Below are 22779 nucleotides of genomic sequence, written 5' to 3' on the forward strand. Positions count from 1 at the left end.
ATGGATTTTCTTCAGACCACATGCAATCAAAGTTATACCTTCCCAGAAGTGCTCCCAGACCCCTCCACCCACCCCCAAAAATCTGGAACACCCCCAAGCAGCCCCCCAAAAACATGCAATACTACTAGGCCTTAGTTTAAAACGTGAAAAAAACGCTCACCGCAACTATGCCCAAACCCCACTTTTCCACCAATGATTTTTTTTAAACCACTTGCAATCAAAAGTAGACCTTCCCAGCAGTGCTCCGAGACCCCTCAACCCACCCCCAAAAATCTAGAACACCCCCAAGGAGCTCCCCAAATCATGCAATACTACTAGGCCTAAGTTTAAATCGTGCCAAAATACTCTCTGCAACTAGGCCCAAACCCCCCTTTTCCACCATGGATTTTCTTCAAACCACTTACAATAAAAGTTAGACCTTCAAATCACTGCTCCCAGACCCCTCAACCCACCCTCAGAAATCTAGAACACCCCAAACAGCACCCCAAAAACATGCAATACTAGTAGGCCTAAGTTTAAATCGCGCCAAAACGCTCTCTGCAACTAGGCTCAAACCCCCCTTTTCTACCATGGATTTTCTTCAAACCACTTACAATCAAAATTAGACCTTCCCAGCAGTGCACCTGGACCCCTCAACCCTCCCACAAAAATCTAGAACACCCCCAAACAGCCCCCAAAATCATGCAATAATACTAGGCCTAAGTTTAAATCGTGCCAAGGCGCTGTCTGCAACTAGGCCCAAACCCCCCTTTTCCACCATGGACTTTCTTCAAACCACTTGCAATAAATATTAGACCTTCCCAGCAGTGCTCCCAGACCCCTCAGCCCACCCCCAAAAATCTAGAACACCCCCAAGCAGCTCCCCAAAAACATGCAATACTACTAGGCCTAAGTTTAAATCGTTTCAAAACGCTCTCTGCAACAAGGCCCACACCCCCTTTTCCACCAATAATTTTTTCAAACCACTTGCAACTAAAATTAGACCTTCCCGGCAGTGCTCCCAGACCCCTCAACCCACCCCTAAAAATCTAGAACACCCCCAAGCAGCCCCCCAAAAACATGCAACACTACTAGGCCTAAGTTTAAATTGTGCCAAAGCGCTCTCTGCAACTAGGCCCAAACCCCTCTTTTCCACCATGGATTTTCTTCAAACCACTTGCAATAAAAATTAGACCTTCAAAGCAGTGCTCCCAGACCCCTCAACCCACCCCCAAAAATCTTGAACACCCCCAAACAGCCCCCCAAAAACATGTATTACTACTAGGCCTAAGTTTTAATCGGGGAAAAACGCTCTCTGCAACTAGGCCCAAACCCCCCTTTTCCACTATGGATTTTTTCAAACCACTTGTGATCAAAATTAGACCTTCCCAGCAGTGCTCCCAGACCCATCAAACCACCCCCAAAAATCGTGAACACCCCCAAACAGCCCCCCAAAAACATGTATTACTACTAGGCCTAAGTTTTAATCGGGGCAAAACGCTCACTGCAACTAGGCCCAAACCCCCCTTTTCCACTATGGATTTTTTCAAACCACTTGTGATCAAAATTAGACCTTCCCAGCAGTGCTCCCAGACCCATCAACCCACCCCCAAAAATCTAGAACACCCCAAGCAGCCCCCCAAAAACATGCAATACTACTTGGCCTAAGTTTAAATCGTGGCAAAACGCTCTCCGCAACTAGGCCCAAACCCCCCTTTTCCACAATGGATTTTCTTCAAACCACTTGCAATCAAAGTTATACCTTCCCAGAAGTTCTCCCAGACCTCTCCACCCACCCCCGAAAATCTGGAACACCCCCAAGCAGCCCCCCAAAAACATTCAATACTACTAGGCCTAAGTTTAAATCGTGCCAAAACGCTCTCTGCAACAAGGCCCACACCCCTTTTTCCACCAATGATTTTTTTCAAACCACTTGCAATCAAAATTAGACCTTCCCGGCAGTGCTTCCAGACCCCTCAGTCCTCCCCCAAATATCAATAACACCCCCAGGCAGCCCCCAAAAACATGCAATACTACTAGGCCTAAGTTTAAATTGCGCCAAAACGCTCTCTGCAACTAGGCTCAAACCCCCCTTTTCCAACATGGATTATCTTCAATCCACTTGCAATAAAAATTAGACCTTCCCAGCAGTGCTCCCGGAATCCCTCAACCAACCCCCAAAAATCTAGAACACTCCCAAGCAGCCCCCCAAAAACATGTAATACTACTAGGCCTCAGTTTAAATAGTGCCAAAACACTCTCTGCAACTAGGCCCAAACCGCCCTTTTCCACCATGGATTTTCTTCAAACCACTTGCAATCAAAATTAGACCTTTCCAGCAGTGCTCCCGGACCCCTCAACCCTCCCACAAAAATCTAGAACACCCCTAAACAGCCCCCAAAACATGGAATACTACTAGGCCTAAGTTTAAATCGTGCCAAGACGCTCTCTGCAACTAGGCCCAAACCCCCCTTTTCCACCATGGATTTTCTTCAAACCACTTGCAATCAATTTTAGACCTTCCCAGCAGTGCTCCGAGACCCCTCAACCCACCCCCAAAAATCTAGAACACCCCCAAGCAGCTCCCCAAAAACATGCAATACTGATAGGCCTAAGTTTAAATCGTGCCAAAACGCTCTCTGCAACAAGGCCCACACCCCCTTTTCCTCCAATGATTTTTTCAAACCACGTGCAACCAAAATTAGACCTTCCCGGCTGTGCTCCCAGACCCCTCAACCCACCCCTAAAAATCTAGAACACCCCCAAGCAGCCCTCCACAAACATGCAATACTACTAGGCCTAAGTTTAAATCGTGCCGAAGCGCTCTCTGCAACTAGGCCCAAACCCCCCTTTTCCAGCATTGATTTTCTTCAAACCACTTGCAATAAAAATTAGACCTTCAAAGCAGTGCTCCCAGACCTCTCAACCCACCCTCAAAAATCTTGAACACCCCCAAACAGCCCCCCAAAAACATGTATTACTACTAGGCCTAAGTTTTAATCGGGGAAAAACGCTCTCTGCAACTAGGCCCAAACCCCCCTTTTCCACTATGGATTTTTTCAAACCACTTGTGATCAAAAGTAGACCTTCCCAGCAGTGCTCCCAGACCCATCAACCCACCCCCAAAAATCTAGAACACCCCAAGCAGCCCCCCAAAAACATGCTATACTACTTGGCCTAAGTTTAAATCGTGGCAAAACGCTCTCTGCAACTAGGCCCAAACCCCCCTTTTCCACTATGGATTTTCTTCAGACCACATGCAATCAAAGTTATACCTTCCCAGAAGTGCTCCCAGACCCCTCCACCCACCCCCAAAAATCTGGAACACCCCCAAGCAGCCCCCCAAAAACATGCAATACTACTAGGCCTTAGTTTAAAACGTGAAAAAAACGCTCACCGCAACTATGCCCAAACCCCACTTTTCCACCATGGATTTTCTTCAAACCACTTGCAATCAAAATTACACCTTCCCAGCAGTGCTCCCAGTCCCCTCAACCCACCCCCAAAATTCTAGAACACCCCCAAGCAGCCCCCCAAAAACATGCAATACTGCTAAAAAAAAATAACTTTTCCACCATGGATTTTCTTCAAACCACTTGCAATCAAAATTAGTTATTCCCAGCAGAGCTCCTAGACCCCTCAACCCACCCTCAAAAATCTAGAACACCCCAAGCAGCCCCCCAAAAACATGCAATACTACTAGGCCTAAGTTTAAATCGTGCCAAAGCGCTCTCTGAAACTAGGCCCAAACCAACTTTTTCCACCATGGATTTTCTTCAAACCACTTGCAATCAAAATTAGACCTTCAAAGCAGTGCTCCCAGATCCCTCAACCCACCGCCAAAAATTTAGAACACCCCCAAGCAGCCCCCGAAAAACATGCAATACTACTAGGCCTAAGTTGAAATCGTGCCAAAGCGCTCTCTGAAACTAGGCCCAAACCAACTTTTTCCACCATGGATTTTCTTCAAACCACTTGCAATCAAAATTAGACCTTCAAAGCAGTGCTCCCAGATCCCTCAACCCACCGCCAAAAATCTTGAAAACCGCCAAACAGCCCCCCAAAAACATGCAATACTACTAGGCCTAAGTTTAAATCGTACCAAAACGCTCTCTGCAACTAGGCCCAAACCCCCCTTTTCCAGCATGGATTTTCTTCAAACCACTTGCAATCAAAATGAGACTGTCCCAGAAGTGCTCCCAGACCCCTCAACCCACCGGCAAAAATCTAGAAAACTCCCAAGCAGCCCCCCAAAAACGTGCAATACTACTAGGCCTAAGTTTAAATCGTGGCAAAACGCTCTCTGCAACTAGTCCCAAACCCCCCTTTTCCACCATGGATTTTCTTCAAACAACTTGCAATCAAAATAAGACCATCCCAGCAGTGGTCCCAGGCCCCTCAACCCAGCCCCAAAAATCTCGAACACTTCCAAACAGCCCCACAAAAACATACAATACTACTAGGCCTTAGTTTAAAACGTACCAAAACGCTCACCTCAACTATGCCCAAACCCCTCTTTTCCGCCATGGATTTTCTTCAAACCACTTGCAATCAAAATTACACCTTCCCAGCAGTGCTCCCAGTCCCCTCAACCCACCCCCAAAATTCTAGAACACCCCCAAGCAGCCCCCCAAAACATGCAATACTGCTAAAAAAATATAACTTTTCCACCATGGATTTTCTTCAAACCACTTGCAATCAAAATTACACCTTCCCAGCAGTGCTCCCAGACCCCTTAACCCACCCCCAAAAATCTAGAACACCCCCAAGGAGCTCCCCAAAAACATGCAAGACTACTAGGCCTAAGTTTAAATCGTGCCAAAACGCTCTCTGCAACAAGGCCCTCACCCCCTTTTCCACTAATGATTTTTTTTAAACCACTTGCAATCATAATTAGACCTTCCCAGCAGTGCTCCGAGACCCCTCAACCCACCCCCAAAAATCTAGAACACCCCCAAAGAGCTCCCCAAAAACATGCAATACTACTAGGCCTAAGTTTAAATCGTGCCAAAACGCTCTCTGCAACTAGGCCCAAACCCCCCTTTTCCACCATGGATTTTCTTCAAACCACTTGCAATAAAAATTAGACCTTCAAAGCAGTGCTCCCAGACCACTCAACCAACCCTCAGAAATCTATAACACCACAAGCAGCACCCCAAAAACATGCAATACTACTAGGCCTAAGTTTAAATCGTGCCGAAGCGCTCTCTGCAACTAGGCCCAAACCCCCCTTTTCCAGCATGGATTTTCTTCAAACCACTTGCAATAAAAATTAGACCTTCAAAGCAGTGCTCCCAGACCTCTCAACCTACCCTCAAAAATTGTGAACACCCCCAAACAGCCCCCCAAAAACATGTATTACTACTAGGCCTAAGTTTTAATCTGGGCAAAACGCTCTCTGCAACTAGGCCCAAACCCCCCTTTTCCATTATGGATTTTTTCAAACCACTTTTAATCAAAATTAGACCTTCCCGGAAGTGCTCCCAGACCCCTCAACCCACCCCAAAAAATCTAGAACACCCCCAAACAGCCCCCTAAAAACATGCAATACTACTAGGCCTTAGTTTAAAACATGCCAAATTGCACTCTGCAACTAGGCCCAAACCCCACTTTTCCACCATGGATTTTCTTCAAACCACTTGCAATCAAAATTACACCTTCCCAGCAGTGCTCCCAAACCCCTCAACCCACCCCCAAAATTGTAGAACACCCCCAAGCAGCCCCCTAAAAACATGCAATACTGCTCAAAAAAATAACTTTTACACCATGGATTTTCTTCAAACCACTTGCAATCAAAATTAGTTATTCCCAGCAGTGCTCCCATACCCCTCAACACACCCCCAAAAATCTAGAACACCCCAAGCAGCCCCCCAAAAACATACCATACTACTAGGCCTAGGTTTAAATTGTGCCAAAACGCTCTCTGCAACTAGGCCCAACCCCCTGTTTCCACCATTGATTTTCTTCATACCACTTGCAATCAAAATTAGACCTTCCCATCAGTGCTCCCGGACCCCTCAACCCACCCCCAAAAATCTAGCACACCCCCAAACAGCCCCCCAAAAACATGCAATACTACTAGGCCTAAGTTTAAATCGTGCCAAAACGCTCTCTGCAACTAGGCCCAAACCCCCCTTTTCCACAATGGATTTTTTCAAACCACTTGCAATCAAAATTAGACCTTCCCAGCAGTGCTCCCAGACCCATCAACCCACCCCCGAAAATCTGGAACACCCCCAAGCAGCCCCCCAAAAACATGCAATACTACTAGGCCTAAGTTTAAATCGTGCCAAAACGCTCTCGGCAACTAGGCCCAAACCCCCCTTTTCCACCATGGATTTTCTTCAAACAACTTGCAATCAAAATAAGACCATCCCAGCAGTGGTCCCAGGCCCCTCAACCCAGCCCCAAAAATCTCGAACACTTCCAAACAGCCCCACAAAAACATACAATACTACTAGGCCTTAGTTTAAAACGTACCAAAACGCACACCGCAACTATGCCCAAACCCCTCTTTTCCGCCATGGATTTTCTTCAAACCACTTGCAATCAAAATTACACCTTCCCAGCAGTGCTCCCAGTCCCCTCAACCCACCCCCAAAATTCTAGAACACCCCCAAGCAGCCCCCAAAAACATGCAATACTGCTAAAAAAATATAACTTTTCCACCATGGATTTTCTTCAAACCACTTGCAATCAAAATTACACCTTCCCAGCAGTGCTCCCAGACCCCTTAACCCACCCCTAAAAATCTAGAACACCCCCAAGGAGCTCCCCAAAAACATGCAAGACTACTAGGCCTAAGTTTAAATCGTGCCAAAACGCTCTCTGCAACAAGGCCCTCACCCCCTTTTCCACTAATTATTTTTTTAAACCACTTGCAATCATAATTAGACCTTCCCAGCAGTGCTCCGAGACCCCTCAACCCACCTCCAAAAATCTAGAACACCCCCAAAGAGCTCCCCAAAAACATGCAATACTACTAGGCCAAAACGCTCTCTGCAACTAGGCCCAAACCCCCCTTTTCCACCATGGATTTTCTTCAAACCACTTGCAATAAAAATTAGACCTTCAAAGCAGTGCTAATAGACCCCTCAACCAACCCTCAGAAATCTAGAACACCACAAGCAGCACCCCAAAAACATGCAATACTACTAGGCCTAAGTTTAAATTGCGCCAAAACGCTCTCTGCAACTAGGCTCAAACCCCCCTTTTCCACCATGGATTTTCTTCAAACCACTTGCAATCAAAATTAGACCTTCAAAGCAGTGCTCCCAGAACCCTCAACCCACCCCCAAAAATCTTGAACACCGCCAAACAGCCCCCCAAAAACATGCAATACTACTAGGCCTAAGTTTAAATCGTACCAAAACGCTCTCTGCAACTAGGCCCAAACCCCCCTTTTCCAGCATGGATTTTCTTCAAACCACTTGTGATCAAAATTAGACCTTCCCAGCAGTGCTCCCAGACCCCTCAACCCACCGGCAAAAATCTAGAAAACTCCCAAGCAGCCCCCCAAAAACGTGCAATACTACTAGGCCTAAGTTTAAATCGTGGCAAAACGCTCTCTGCAACTAGTCCCAAACCCCCCTTTTCCACCATGGATTTTCTTCAAACAACTTGCAATCAAAATAAGACCATCCCAGCAGTGGTCCCAGGCCCCTCAACCCAGCCCCAAAAATCTCGAACACTTCCAAACAGCCCCACAAAAACATACAATACTACTAGGCCTTAGTTTAAAACGTACCAAAACGCTCACCTCAACTATGCCCAAACCCCTCTTTTCCGCCATGGATTTTCTTCAAACCACTTGCAATCAAAATTACACCTTCCCAGCAGTGCTCCCAGTCCCCTCAACCCACCCCCAAAAATCTTGAACACCCCCAAGGAGCTCCCCAAAAACATGCAAGACTACTAGGCCTAAGTTTAAATCGTGCCAAAACGCTCTCTGCAACAAGGCCCTCACCCCCTTTTCCACTAATGATTTTTTTTAAACCACTTGCAATCAAAATTACACCTTCCCAGCAGTGCTCCCAGACCCCTTAACCCACCCCCAAAAATCTAGAACACCCCCAAGGAGCTCCCCAAAAACATGCAAGACTACTAGGCATAAGTTTAAATCGTGCCAAAACGCTCTCTGCAACAAGGCCCTCACCCCCTTTTCCACTAATGATTTTTTTTTAAACCACTTGCAATCATAATTAGACCTTCCCAGCAGTGCTCCGAGACCCCTCAACCCACCCCCAAAAATCTAGAACACCCCCAAAGAGCTCCCCAAAAACATGCAATACTACTAGGCCTAAGTTTAAATCGTGCCAAAACGCTCTCTGCAACTAGGCCCAAACCCCCCTTTTCCACCATGGATTTTCTTCAAACCACTTGCAATAAAAATTAGACCTTCAAAGCAGTGCTCCCAGACCACTCAACCAACCCTCAGAAATCTATAACACCACAAGCAGCACCCCAAAAACATGCAATACTACTAGGCCTAAGTTTAAATCGTGCCGAAGCGCTCTCTGCAACTAGGCCCAAACCCCCCTTTTCCAGCATGGATTTTCTTCAAACCACTTGCAATAAAAATTAGACCTTCAAAGCAGTGCTCCCAGACCTCTCAACCCACCCTCAAAAATCTTGAACACCCCCAAACAGCCCCCCAAAAACATGTATTACTACTAGGCCTAAGTTTTAATCTGGGCAAAGCGCTCTCTGCAACTAGGCCCAAACCCCCCTTTTCCATTATGGATTTTTTCAAACCACTTTTAATCAAAATTAGACCTTCCCGGAAGTGCTCCCAGACCCCTCAACCCACCCCAAAAAATCTAGAACACCCCCAAACAGCCCCCTAAAAACATGCAATACTACTAGGCCTTAGTTTAAAACATGCCAAATTGCACTCTGCAACTAGGCCCAAACCCCACTTTTCCACCATGGATTTTCTTCAAACCACTTGCAATCAAAATTACACCTTCCCAGCAGTGCTCCCAAACCCCTCAACCCACCCCCAAAATTGTAGAACACCCCCAAGCAGCCCCCTAAAAACATGCAATACTGCTCAAAAAAATAACTTTTACACCATGGATTTTCTTCAAACCACTTGCAATCAAAATTAGTTATTCCCAGCAGTGCTCCCATACCCCTCAACACACCCCCAAAAATCTAGAACACCCCAAGCAGCCCCCCAAAAACATACCATACTACTAGGCCTAGGTTTAAATTGTGCCAAAACGCTCTCTGCAACTAGGCCCAACCCCCTGTTTCCACCATTGATTTTCTTCATACCACTTGCAATCAAAATTAGACCTTCCCATCAGTGCTCCCGGACCCCTCAACCCACCCCCAAAAATCTAGCACACCCCCAAACAGCCCCCCAAAAACATGCAATACTACTAGGCCTAAGTTTAAATCGTGCCAAAACGCTCTCTGCAACTAGGCCCAAACCCCCCTTTTCCACAATGGATTTTTTCAAACCACTTGCAATCAAAATTAGACCTTCCCAGCAGTGCTCCCTGACCCATCAACCCACCCCCGAAAATCTGGAACACCCCCAAGCAGCCCCCCAAAAACATGCAATACTATTAGGCCTAAGTTTAAATCGTGCCAAAACGCTCTCGGCAACTAGGCCCAAACCCCCCTTTTCCACCATGGATTTTCTTCAAACAACTTGCAATCAAAATAAGACCATCCCAGCAGTGGTCCCAGGCCCCTCAACCCAGCCCCAAAAATCTCGAACACTTCCAAACAGCCCCACAAAAACATACAATACTACTAGGCCTTAGTTTAAAACGTACCAAAACGCACACCGCAACTATGCCCAAACCCCTCTTTTCCGCCATGGATTTTCTTCAAACCACTTGCAATCAAAATTACACCTTCCCAGCAGTGCTCCCAGTCCCCTCAACCCACCCCCAAAATTCTAGAACACCCCCAAGCAGCCCCCCAAAAACATGTAATACTGCTAAAAAAATATAACTTTTCCACCATGGATTTTCTTCAAACCACTTGCAATCAAAATTACACCTTCCCAGCAGTGCTCCCAGACCCCTTAACCCACCCCTAAAAATCTAGAACACCCCCAAGGAGCTCCCCAAAAACATGCAAGACTACTAGGCCTAAGTTTAAATCGTGCCAAAACGCTCTCTGCAACAAGGCCCTCAGCCCCTTTTCCACTAATTATTTTTTTAAACCACTTGCAATCATAATTAGACCTTCCCAGCAGTGCTCCGAGACCCCTCAACCCACCTCCAAAAATCTATAACACCCCCAAAGAGCTCCCCAAAAACATGCAATACTACTAGGCCAAAACGCTCTCTGCAACTAGGCCCAAACCCCCCTTTTCCACCATGGATTTTCTTCAAACCACTTGCAATAAAAATTAGACCTTCAAAGCAGTGCTCCCAGACCCCTCAACCAACCCTCAGAAATCTAGAACACCACAAGCAGCACCCCAAAAACATGCAATACTACTAGGCCTAAGTTTAAATTGCGCCAAAACGCTCTCTGCAACTAGGCTCAAACCCCCCTTTTCCACCATGGATTTTCTTCAAACCACTTGCAATAAGAATTAGACCTTCAAAGCAGTGCTCCCAGAACCCTCAACCCACCCCCAAAAATCTTGAACACCCCCAAACAGCCCCCCAAAAACATGTATTACTACTAGGCCTAAGTTTTAATCTGGGCAAAACGCTCTCTGCAACCAGGCCCAAACCCCCCTTTTCCATTATGGATTTTTTCAAACCACTTGTGATCAAAATTAGACCTTCCCAGCAGTGCTCCCAGACCCATCAACCCACCCCAAAAATCTAGAACACCCCAAGCAGCCCCCCAAAAACATGCATTACTACTTGGCCTTAGTTTAAATCGTGGCAAAACGCTCTCTGCAACTAGGCCCAAACCCCCCTTTTCCACCATGGATTTTCTTTAAACCACTTGCAATCAAAGTTAGACCTTCCCAGAAGTTCTCCCAGACCTCTCCACCAACCCCCGAAAATTTGGAACACCCCCAAGCAGCCCCCCAAAAACATGCAATACTACTAGGCCTTAGTATAAACTATGCCAAAAGGCTCACCGCAACTATGCCCAAACCCCACTTTCCACCATGGATTTTCTTCAAACCACTTGCAATCAAAATTACACCTTCCCAGCAGTGCTCCCAGTCCCCTCAACCCACCCCCAAAATTCTAGAACACCCCAAGCAGCCCCCCAAAAACATGCAATACTGCTAAAAAAAATAACTTTTTCACCATGGATTTTCTTCAAACCACTTGCAATCAAAATTAGTTATTCCCAGCAGTGCTCCCAGACCCCTCAACCCACCCCCAAAAATCTAGAACACCCCAAGTAGCCCCCCCCAAAACATGCAATACTACTAGGCCTAGGTTTAAATCATGCCAAAACGCTCTCTGCAACTAGGCCCAACCCCCTGTTTCCACCATTGATTTTCTTCATACCACTTGCAATCAAAATTAGACCTTCCCAGCAGTGCTCCCAGACCCCTCAACCCACCCCCAAAAATCTAGAATACCCCCAAGGAGCTCCCCAAAAACATGCAATAATACCAGGCCTAAGTTTAAATCGTGCCGAAACGCTCTCTGCAACAAGGCCCACCCCCCCGTTTCCACCAATGATTTTTTTTAAACCACTTGCAATCAAAAGTAGACCTTCCCAGCAGTGCTCCGAGACCCCTCAACCCACCCCCAAAAATCTAGAACACCCCCAAGGAGCTCCCCAAATCATGCAATACTACTAGGCCTAAGTTTAAATCGTGCCAAAATACTCTCTGCAACTAGGCCCAAACCCCCCTTTTCCACCATGGATTTTCTTCAAACCACTTACAATAAAAGTTAGACCTTCAAATCACTGCTCCCAGACCCCTCAACCCACCCTCAGAAATCTAGAACACCCCAAGCAGCACCCCAAAAACATGCAATACTAGTAGGCCTAAGTTTAAATCGCGCCAAAACGCTCTCTGCAACTAGGCTCAAACCCCCCTTTTCTACCATGGATTTTCTTCAAACCACTTACAATCAAAATTAGACCTTCCCAGCAGTGCTCCTGGACCCCTCAACCCTCCCACAAAAATCTAGAACACCCCCAAACAGCCCCCAAAAACATGCAATAATACTAGGCCTAAGTTTAAATCGTGCCAAGGCGCTCTCTGCAACTAGGCCCAAACCCCCCTTTTCCACCATGGACTTTCTTCAAACCACTTGCAATAAATATTAGACCTTCCCAGCAGTGCTCCCAGACCCCTCAGCCCACCCCCAAAAATCTAGAACACCCCCAAGCAGCTCCCCAAAAACATGCAATACTACTAGGCCTAAATTTAAATCGTTTCAAAACGCTCTCTGCAACAAGGCCCACACCCCCTTTTCCACCAATAATTTTTTCAAACCACTTGCAACTAAAATTAGACCTTCCCGGCAGTGCTCCCAGACCCCTCAACCCACCCCTAAAAATCTAGAACACCCCCAAGCAGCCCCCTAAAAACATGCAACACTACTAGGCCTAAGTTTAAATTGTGCCAAAGCGCTCTCTGCAACTAGGCCCAAACCCCTCTTTTCCACCATGGATTTTCTTCAAACCACTTGCAATAAAAATTAGACCTTCCAAGCAGTGCTCCCAGACCCCTCAACCCACCCCCAAAAATCTTGAACACCCCCAAACAGCCCCCCAAAAACATGTATTACTACTAGGCCTAAGTTTTAATCGGGGCAAAACGCTCTCTGCAACTAGGCCCAAACCCCCCTTTTCCACTATGGATTTTTTCAAACCACTTGTGATCAAAATTAGACCTTCCAAGCAGTGCTCCCAGACCCATCAACCCACCCCCAAAAATCTAGAACACCCCAAGCAGCCCCCCAAAAACATGCAATACTACTTGGCCTAAGTTTAAATCGTGGCAAAACGCTCTCCGCAACTAGGCCCAAACCCCCTTTTCCACAATGGATTTTCTTCAAACCACTTGCAATCAAAATTAGACCTTCCCGGCAGTACTTCCAGACCCCTCAGTCCTCCCCAAATATCAATAACACCCCCAAGCAGCCCCCAAAAACATGTAATACTACTAGGCCTCAGTTTAAATAGTGCCAAAACACTCTCTGCAACTAGGCCCAAACCGCCCTTTTCCACCATGGATTTTCTTCAAACCACTTGCAATCAAAATTAGACCTTTCAAGCAGTGCTCCCGGACCCCTCAACCCTCCCACAAAAATCTAGAACACCCCTAAACAGCCCCCAAAAACATGGAATACTACTAGGCCTAAGTTTAAATCGTGCCAAGACGCTCTCTGCAACTAGGCCCAAACCCCCCTTTTCCACCATGGATTTTCTTCAAACCACTTGCAATCAATTTTAGACCTTCCCAGCAGTGCTCCCAGACCCCTCAACCCACCCCCAAAAATCTAGAACACCCCCAAGCAGCTCCCCAAAAACATGCAATACTGATAGGCCTAAGTTTAAATCGTGCCAAAACGCTCTCTGCAACAAGGCCCACACCCCCTTTTCCTCCAATGATTTTTTCAAACCACTTGCAACCAAAATTAGACCTTCCCGGCTGTGCTCCCAGACCCCTCAACCCACCCCTAAAAATCTAGAACACCCCCAAGCAGCCCTCCACAAACATGCAATACTACTAGGCCTAAGTTTAAATCGTGCCAAAGCGCTCTCTGCAACTAGGCCCAAACCCCCCTTTTCCAGCATGGATTTTCTTCAAACCACTTGCAATAAAAATTAGACCTTCAAAGCAGTGCTCCCAGACCTCTCAACCCACCCTCAAAAATCGTGAACACCCCCAAACAGCCCCCCAAAAACATGTATTACTACTAGGCCTAAGTTTTAATCGAGGCAAAACGCTCTCTGCAACTAGGCCCAAACCCCCCTTTTCCACTATGGATTTTTTCAAACCACTTGTGATCAAAATTAGACCTTCCCAGCAGTGCTCCCAGACCCATCAACCCACCTCCAAAAATCTAGAACACCCCAAGCAGCCCCCCAAAAACATGCAATACTACTTGGCCTAAGTTTAAATCGTGGCAAAACGCTCTCTGCAACTAGGCCCAAACCCCCCTTTTCCACTATGGATTTTCTTCAAACCACTTGCAATCAAAGTTATACCTTCCCAGAAGTGCTCCCAGACCCCTCCACCCACCCCCAAAAATCTGGAACACCCCCAAGCAGCCCCCCAAAAACATGCAATACTACTAGGCCTTAGTTTAAAACGTAAAAAAAACGCTCACCGCAACTATGCCCAAACCCCACTTTTCCACCATGGATTTTCTTCAAACCACTTGCAATCAAAATTACACCTTCCCAGCAGTGCTCCCAGTCCCCTCAACCCACCCCCAAAATTCTAGAACACCCCCAAGCAGCCCCCCAAAAACATGCAATACTGCTAAAAATAAATAACTTTTCCACCATGGATTTTCTTCAAACCACTTGCAATCAAAATTAGTTATTCCCAGCAGAGCTCCTAGACCCCTCAACCCACCCTCAAAAATCTAGAACACCCCAAGCAGCCCCCCAAAAACATGCAATACTACTAGGCCTAAGTTTAAATCGTGCCAAAGCGCTCTCTGAAACTAGGCCCAAACCAACTTTTTCCACCATGGATTTTCTTCAAACCACTTGCAATCAAAATTAGACCTTCAAAGCAGTGCTCCCAGATCCCTCAACCCACCGCCAAAAATTTAGAACACCCCCAAGCAGCCCCCCAAAAACATGCAATACTACTAGGCCTAAGTTTAAATCGTGCCAAAGCGCTCTCTGAAACTAGGCTCAAACCAACTTTTTCCACCATGGATTTTCTTCAAACCACTTGCAATCAAAATTAGACCTTCAAAGCAGTGCTCCCAGATCCCTCAACCCACCGCCAAAAATTTAGAACACCCCCAAGCAGCCCCCGAAAAACATGCAATACTACTAGGCCTAAGTTTAAATCGTGCCAAAGCGCTCTCTGAAACTAGGCCCAAACCAACTTTTTCCACCATGGATTTTCTTCAAACCACTTGCAATCAAAATTAGACCTTCAAAGCAGTGCTCCCAGATCCCTCAACCCACCGCCAAAAATCTTGAAAACCGCCAAACAGCCCCCCAAAAACATGCAATACTACTAGGCCTAAGTTTAAATCGTACCAAAACGCTCTCTGCAACTAGGCCCAAACCCCCCTTTTCCAGCATGGATTTTCTTCAAACCACTTGCAATCAAAATTAGACTGTCCCAGAAGTGCTCCCAGACCCCTCAACCCACCGGCAAAAATCTAGAAAACTCCCAAGCAGCCCCCCAAAAACGTGCAATACTACTAGGCCTAAGTTTAAATCGTACCAAAACGCTCTCTGCAACTAGGCCCAAACCCCCCTTTTCCACCATGGATTTTCTTCAAACCACTTGCAATCAAAGTTATACCTTCCCAGCAGTGCTCCCAGACCCTTCAACCCACCCCCAAAGATATAGAACACCCCGAAGCAGCTTCCCAAAAACATGCAATACTGCTAGGCCCAAGTTTAAATCGTGGCAAAACGCTCTCTGCAACTAGTCCCAAAACCCCCCTTTTCCACCATGGATTTTTTCAACCACTTTTAATCAAAATTAGACCTTCCCGGCAGTGCTCCCAGACCCCTCAACCCACCCCAAAAAATCTAGAACACCCCCAAACAGCCCCCTAAAAACATGCAATACTACTAGGCCTTAGTTTAAAACATGCCAAAACGCACTCTGCAACTAGGCCCAAACCCCACTTTTCCACCATGGATTTTCTTCAAACCACTTGCAATCAAAATTACACCTTCCCAGCAGTGCTCCCAAACCCCTCAACCCACCCCCAAAATTGTAGAACACCCCCAAGCAGCCCCCTAAAAACATGCAATACTGCTCAAAAAAATAACTTTTACACCATGGATTTTCTTCAAACCACTTGCAATCAAAATTAGTTATTCCCAGCAGTGCTCCCATACCCCTCAACACACCCCCAAAAATCTAGAACACCCCAAGCAGCCCCCCCAAAACATGCAATACTACTAGGCCTAAGTTTAAATTGTGCCAAAACGCTCTCTGCAACTAGGCCCAACCCCCTGTTTCCACCATTGATTTTCTTCATACCACTTGCAATCAAAATTAGACCTTCCCATCAGTGCTCCCGGACCCCTCAACCCACCCCCAAAAATCTAGCACACCCCCAAACAGCCCCCCCAAAACATGCAATACTACTAGACCTAAGTTTAAATCGTGCCAAAACGCTCTCTGCAACTAGGCCCAAACCCCCCTTTTCCACAATGGATTTTTTCAAACCACTTGCAATCAAAATTAGACCTTCCCAGCAGTGCTCCCAGACCCATCAACCCACCCCCGAAAATCTGGAACAACCCCAAGCAGCCCCCCAAAAACATGCAATACTACTAGGCCTAAGTTTAAATCGTGCCAAAACGCTCTCTGCAACTAGGCCCAAACCCCCCTTTTCCACCATGGATTTTCTTCAAACAACTTGCAATCAAAATAAGACCATCCCAGCAGTGGTCCCAGGCCCCTCAACCCAGCCCCAAAAATCTCGAACACTTCCAAACAGCCCCACAAAAACATACAATACTACTAGGCCTTAGTTTAAAACGTACCAAAACGCTCACCGCAACTATGCCCAAACACCTCTTTTCCGCCATGGATTTTCTTCAAACCACTTGCAATCAAAATTACACCTTCCCAGCAGTGCTCCCAGTCCCCTCAACCCACCCCCAAAATTCTAGAACACCCCCAAGCAGCCCCCCAAAAACATGCAATACTGCTAAAAAAATATAACTTTTCCACCATGGATTTTCTTCAAACCACTTGCAATCAAAATTACACCTTCCCAGCAGTGCTCCCAGACCCCTTAACCCACCCCCAAAAATCTAGAACACCCCCAAGGAGCTCCCCAAAAACATGCAAGACTACTAGGCCTAAGTTTAAATCGTGCCAAAACGCTCTCTGCAACAAGGCCCTCACCCCCTTTTCCACTAATGATTTTTTTTAAACCACTTGCAATCATAATTAGACCTTCCCAGCAGTGCTCCGAGACCCCTCAACCCACCCCCAAAAATCTAGAACACCCCCAAAGAGCTCCCCAAAAACATGCAATACTACTAGGCCTAAGTTTAAATCGTGCCAAAACGCTCTCTGCAACTAGGCCCAAACCCCCCTTTTCCACCATGGATTTTCTTCAAACCACTTGCAATAAAAATTAGACCTTCAAAGCAGTGCTCCCAGACCCCTCAACCAACCCTCAGAAATCTAGAACACCACAAGCAGCACCCCAAAAACATGCAATACTACTAGGCCTAAGTTTAAATTGCGCCAAAACGCTCTCTGCAACTAGGCTCAAACCCCCCTTTTCCACCATGGATTATCTTCAAACCACTTGCAATAAAGATTAGACATTCCCAGCAGTGCTCCCTGAATTCCTCAACCAACCCCCAAAAAACTAGAACACCCCCAAGCAGCCCCCCAAAAACATGTAATGCTACTAGGCCTAAGTTTAAATCGTGCCAAAACGCTCTCTGCAACTAGGCCCAAACCCCCCTTTTCCACAATGGATTTTCTTCAAACCACTTGCAATCAAAAATAGACCTTCCCAGCAGTGCTCCCAGACCCCTCAACCCACCCCCAAAAATCTAGAACTCCCCCAAGCAGCTCCCCAAAAACATTCAATACTACTAGGCCTAAGTTTAAATCGTGCCAAAACGCTCTCTGCAACAAGGCCCACACCCCCTTTTCCACCAATGATTTTTTCAAACCACTTGCAATCAAAATTAGACCTTCCCGGCAGTGCTCCCAGACCCCTCAGTCCACCCCCAAATATCTATAACACCCCCAAGCAGCCCCCCAAAAAAAGGAATACTACTAGGCCTAAGTTTAAATCGCGCCAAAACGCTCTCTGCAACTAGGCTCAAACCCCCCTTTTCCAACATGGATTATCTTCAAACCACTTGCAATAAAAACTAGACCTTCCCAGCAGTGCTCCCGGAATCCCTCAACCAACCCCCAAAAATCTAGAACACCCCCAAGCAGCCCCCCAAAAACATGTATTACTACTAGGACTAAGTTTAAATAGTGCCAAAACACTCTCTGCTACTAGGCCCAAACCGCTCTTTTCCACCATGGATTTTCTTCAAACCACTTGCAATCACAATTTGACCTTTCCAGCAGTGCTCCCGGACCCCTCAACCCACCCACAAAAATCTAGAACACCCCTAAACAGCCCCCAAAAACATGCAATACTACTAGGCCTAAGTTTAAATCGTGCCAAGACGCTCTCTGCAACTAGGCCCAAACCCCCCTTTTCCACCATGGATTTTCTTCAAACCACTTGCAATCAATATTAGACCTTCCCAGCAGTGCTCCCAGACCCCTCAACCCACCCACAAAAATCTAGAACACCCCCAAGCAGCTCCCCAAAAACATGCAATACTACTAGGCCTAAGTTTAAATCGTGCCAAAACGCTCTCTGCAACAAGGCCCACACCCCCTTTTCCACCAATGATTTTTTCAAACCACTTGCAACCAAAATAAGACCTTCCCGGTAGTGCTCCCAGACCCCTCAACCCACCCCTAAAAATCTAGAACACCCCCAAGCAGCCGCCCAAAAACATGCAACACTACTAGGCCTAAGTTTAAATCGTGCCAAAACGCTCTCTGCAACTAGGCCCAAACCCCCCTTTTCCACCATGGATTTTCTTCAAACCACTTGCAATAAGAATTAGACCTTCAAAGCAGTGCTCCCAGAACCCTCAACCTACCCCCAAAAATCTTGAACACCCCCAAACAGCCCCCCAAAAACATGTATTACTACTAGGCCTAAGTTTTAATCTGGGCAAAACGCTCTCTGCAACTAGGCCCAAACCCCCCTTTTCCATTATGGATTTTTTCAAACCACTTGTGATCAAAATTAGACCTTCCCAGCAGTGCTCCCAGACCCATCAACCCACCCCAAAAATCTAGAACACCCCAAGCAGCCCCCCAAAAACATGCATTACTACTTGGCCTAAGTTTAAATCGTGGCAAAACGCTCTCTGCAACTAGGCCCAAACCCCCCTTTTCCACCATGGATTTTCTTTAAACCACTTGCAATCAAAGTTAGACCTTCCCAGAAGTTCTCCCAGACCTCTCCACCCACCCCCGAAAATTTGGAACACCCCCAAGCAGCCCCCCAAAAACATGCAATACTACTAGGCCTTAGTATAAACTGTGCCAAAAGGCTCACCGCAAAAATGCCCAAACCCCACTTTTCCACCATGGATTTTCTTCAAACCACTTGCAATCAAAATTACACCTTCCCAGCAGTGCTCCCAGTCCCCTCAACCCACCCCCAAAATTCTAGAACACCCCAAGCAGCCCCCCAAAAACATGCAATACTGCTAAAAAAAATAACTTTTTCACCATGGATTTTCTTCAAACCACTTGCAATCAAAATTAGTTATTCCCAGCAGTGCTCCCAGACCCCTCAACCCACCCCCAAAAATCTAGAACACCCCAAGCAGCCCCCCCCAAAACATGCAATACTACTAGGCCTAGGTTTAAATCATGCCAAAACGCTCTCTGCAACTAGGCCCAACCCCCTGTTTCCACCATTGATTTTCTTCATACCACTTGCAATCAAAATTAGACCTTCCCAGCAGTGCTCCCAGTCCCCTCAACCCACCCCCAAAATTCTAGAACACCCCCAAGCAGCCCCCCAAAAACATGCAATACTGCTAAAAAAAATAACTTTTCCACCATGGATTTTCTTTAAACCACTTGCAAGAACAATAGTTACTTACCTGTAATCTGTGGTTCTCCAGTATTGGTGTCTTTCATAGATTCACATGCCTGAATCATTCCCCGTCGTCGGAGTGGGAGCCCACGGTACATAAAAAAGTAGTAAAATATACCCTTAGTACATAATAAATAACAATATACCCAACCAGGAAGTAAAGTAGCCCCAGCTACAGTAAATAAAACTTCCACATTAGAACCTATCCAGATCATTATGTATGGACCAAACTGCAGCCAATCAGGCCACAGCTCCCACCAGAATGCTCTCCCCAGAGACCCAGGCTCTCAGATTTTGTAGCACCGGAGTGTACCGGAGTAAAGTATAGATAAAACAGCCTGAGTGAGCCTCTGAGGGGAGGTGGGTGGGTGCATGTGAATCTATGAAAGACACCAATACTGGAGAACCACAGATTACAGGTAAGTAACTCTTGTTCTTCTCCAGTATTAGGGGTGTCTTTCATAGATTCACATGCCTGAATCAGAGTAGTGAGCAGTAATAGCAATAACATATACATAGCTCTTGGACGCCAAGGCACATAGCAGTAATGCAAGAAAAACACAATGCAAAGCAATAACACAATAGGCGTCAAAAGAGCAAGAGGAGGTGGGAGAGAAATAGCAGAGGCTCACCTTATTGGAAAAGATTACGCAGGACTGCTCTTCCCACCGAGGCATCGGTATCGCTCGAAGAATCCAGACAGTAATGCCTCGTGAATGTGTGCCTGCTGGACCAAGTTGCAGCTCTGCAGATATGCAGGAGAGGCACACCAGCAAACAAAGCAGTCGAAGAAGCGACTGCTCTCGTAGAATGTGCTCTGGGCAAGGTCTGTAAGGGTTTACCTGCCTGTTGATGGCAGAGCCCTATCGCTGAAGAGACCCATCTAGCGATAGTTTGTTTTGTCACTGCACTGCCTTGTCGTGGTTTGCCATGTGCAACAAATAGCTGATCAGTCTTCCTGATGGCAGCTGTCCTGGAAAGATAGAATTTAAGACACTGTTTGATATCCAGCGAGTGTAGAGTTCGTTCCGCTGGTGTCTGCGGATTTGGAAAAAACGTTTTAAGTATGACTGGCTCATTCAGGTGGAAATCCGATGGTACTTTGGGCATGTACTTCGGGTTGGTGCGCAGTATCACCGAATCATTTGTGAATTGCAAGAAAGGTGGTTTAGATGTAAACGCCTGTATGTCACTGACCCTTCTGGCAGATGTCAATGCCAGTAGTAAAGCAACTTTCCAGGTGATGAATTTTAGATCAACTTTATGAATTGGCTCAAAAGGATGGCGCATGAGTTGAGCTAACACAATATTCAAGTGCCAGGATGGAGGTGGCCTACGTACTGGTGGAAACATGCGGAATAAACCTTTAAAGAATTGCTGGATAATTCTTGAGGAATATAGTGAATTCTTACCGTCCTGTCGGTATCTGGATATGGCCGCTAAAAACACTTTAAGTGTAGAGTGCGCCAAGCCCGATTTAGCAAGATGTAAAAAGAAGGGCAAAATTTTGTCTGGTTCAGCATGTATAGGATGTAAACCCATAGTTTTGCACCAAGCACAAAAACGCTTCCATTTAAGCCTGTAAGTTCTGTTCGTAGAAGGTGCCCTAGCATTGTTCAGGACTTCCTGACAGTCCTGAGGAATGTTCAAATGTGCGAACTCATGGTGTTGAGGAGCCAAGCTGACAATTTTAGAGAATGAGGGTCTGGATGATATATTTTGCCGTCCTGAATTGTCAGAAGATCCGGAATTTGAGGCAGTTGAACTGGTTCGCACTCTGGGAGGAGAAGAAGCTGTGTGAACCAGTATTGTCTGGGCCACCGTGGAGCAATTAGAATCATACGACACAGTTGTCTCCTCATTTTCTTGATGACCTTGGGAATTAGAGTAATCGGAGGGAAGGCGTAGGCAAAGATTTGTTCCCAGTTCATTGAAAGAGCGTCCCCGCAAGATTCCTTGTGGGGAATCCAGCTCGCGAAATGGATGCATTTCTTGTTGTGGTAGGTCGCGAATAGATCTAGATCGGGGCGACCCCATCTCTGGAAAATTTGATCCAGTGCCGGCTGATGCAGCTCCCACTCGTGAGTGCTGCATTTGGATCTGCTTAGGGAATCTGCTAGTACATTGGCTACTCCCGGGACATGCACTGCTGCCAAGTTGATGTTGTGTGCCAGGGCCCAATTCCAGATTTCTTGAGCTTGCTGAGACAAACGGGCTGATCTTGTGCCCCCCTGTTTGTTCAGGTAATGCATGCTCGTCGTGTTGTCTGTTCGGATCAACACGGACGAGTTTGACAGAGTCGCTTGAAATGATTTGAGTGCGAGGAAAATGGCCCTCAACTCCAATAAATTGATGTGCCATGTCTTTTGCTGTGTGTTCCATTTGCCACTGATTGTCATCCCTTGAAGGTGAGCGCCCCAACCTTCCAGCGAGGCATCCGTGGTTACGATGAAACTGGGGACTTCTGCTAGAAAGGCGCAGCCTACTTGCAGGTTGCGTTCTTGAGTCCACCACTGAATTGCTTGTTTCATTCGAGGCGTTAAGACGATGACATCTTCGAAGGAACCGGATATTTGCACCCATTGGTGACCGAGTTCTTCTTGTAGTGGTCTCATCCTCAGACGACAGTTCGGGGATAGGAGGATGCACGATGACAACATCCCTAGGAAAGACTTGAATCTTCGAACTGAAACGCACTTTTTTCTGAGGAGTGCCCTCGCCAGTTCCTGGATCTTTGCTTGTCTTTCGTTTGAAATGAAGACTTGAGCTTTTTTGGAATCCAGAGTCGCTCCCAGGAAAGACGTCCTCTGAGACGGTGTTAGGTCCGATTTTTTGAAGTTTATTGAGAAACCTAACTTTTGAAACAGGCAAAGGCATGTCTGGATATGACTGCTTGCGGTGGCATAGGATTTGGCCTTGATAAGGCAGTCGTCCAGATATGGGTAAATCTGGACACCCTGCAACCGTAAGTGGGCCGCCACCGGTGCCAACATCTTTGTGAATGCCCTCGGGGCTGAACGTAGCCCGA

The sequence above is a fragment of the Lissotriton vulgaris genome, chromosome 2_1, assembly GCF_964263255.1.
Source record: "Lissotriton vulgaris chromosome 2_1, aLisVul1.2, whole genome shotgun sequence".
In the NCBI taxonomy this organism is placed as follows: Eukaryota; Metazoa; Chordata; class Amphibia; order Caudata; family Salamandridae; genus Lissotriton; species Lissotriton vulgaris.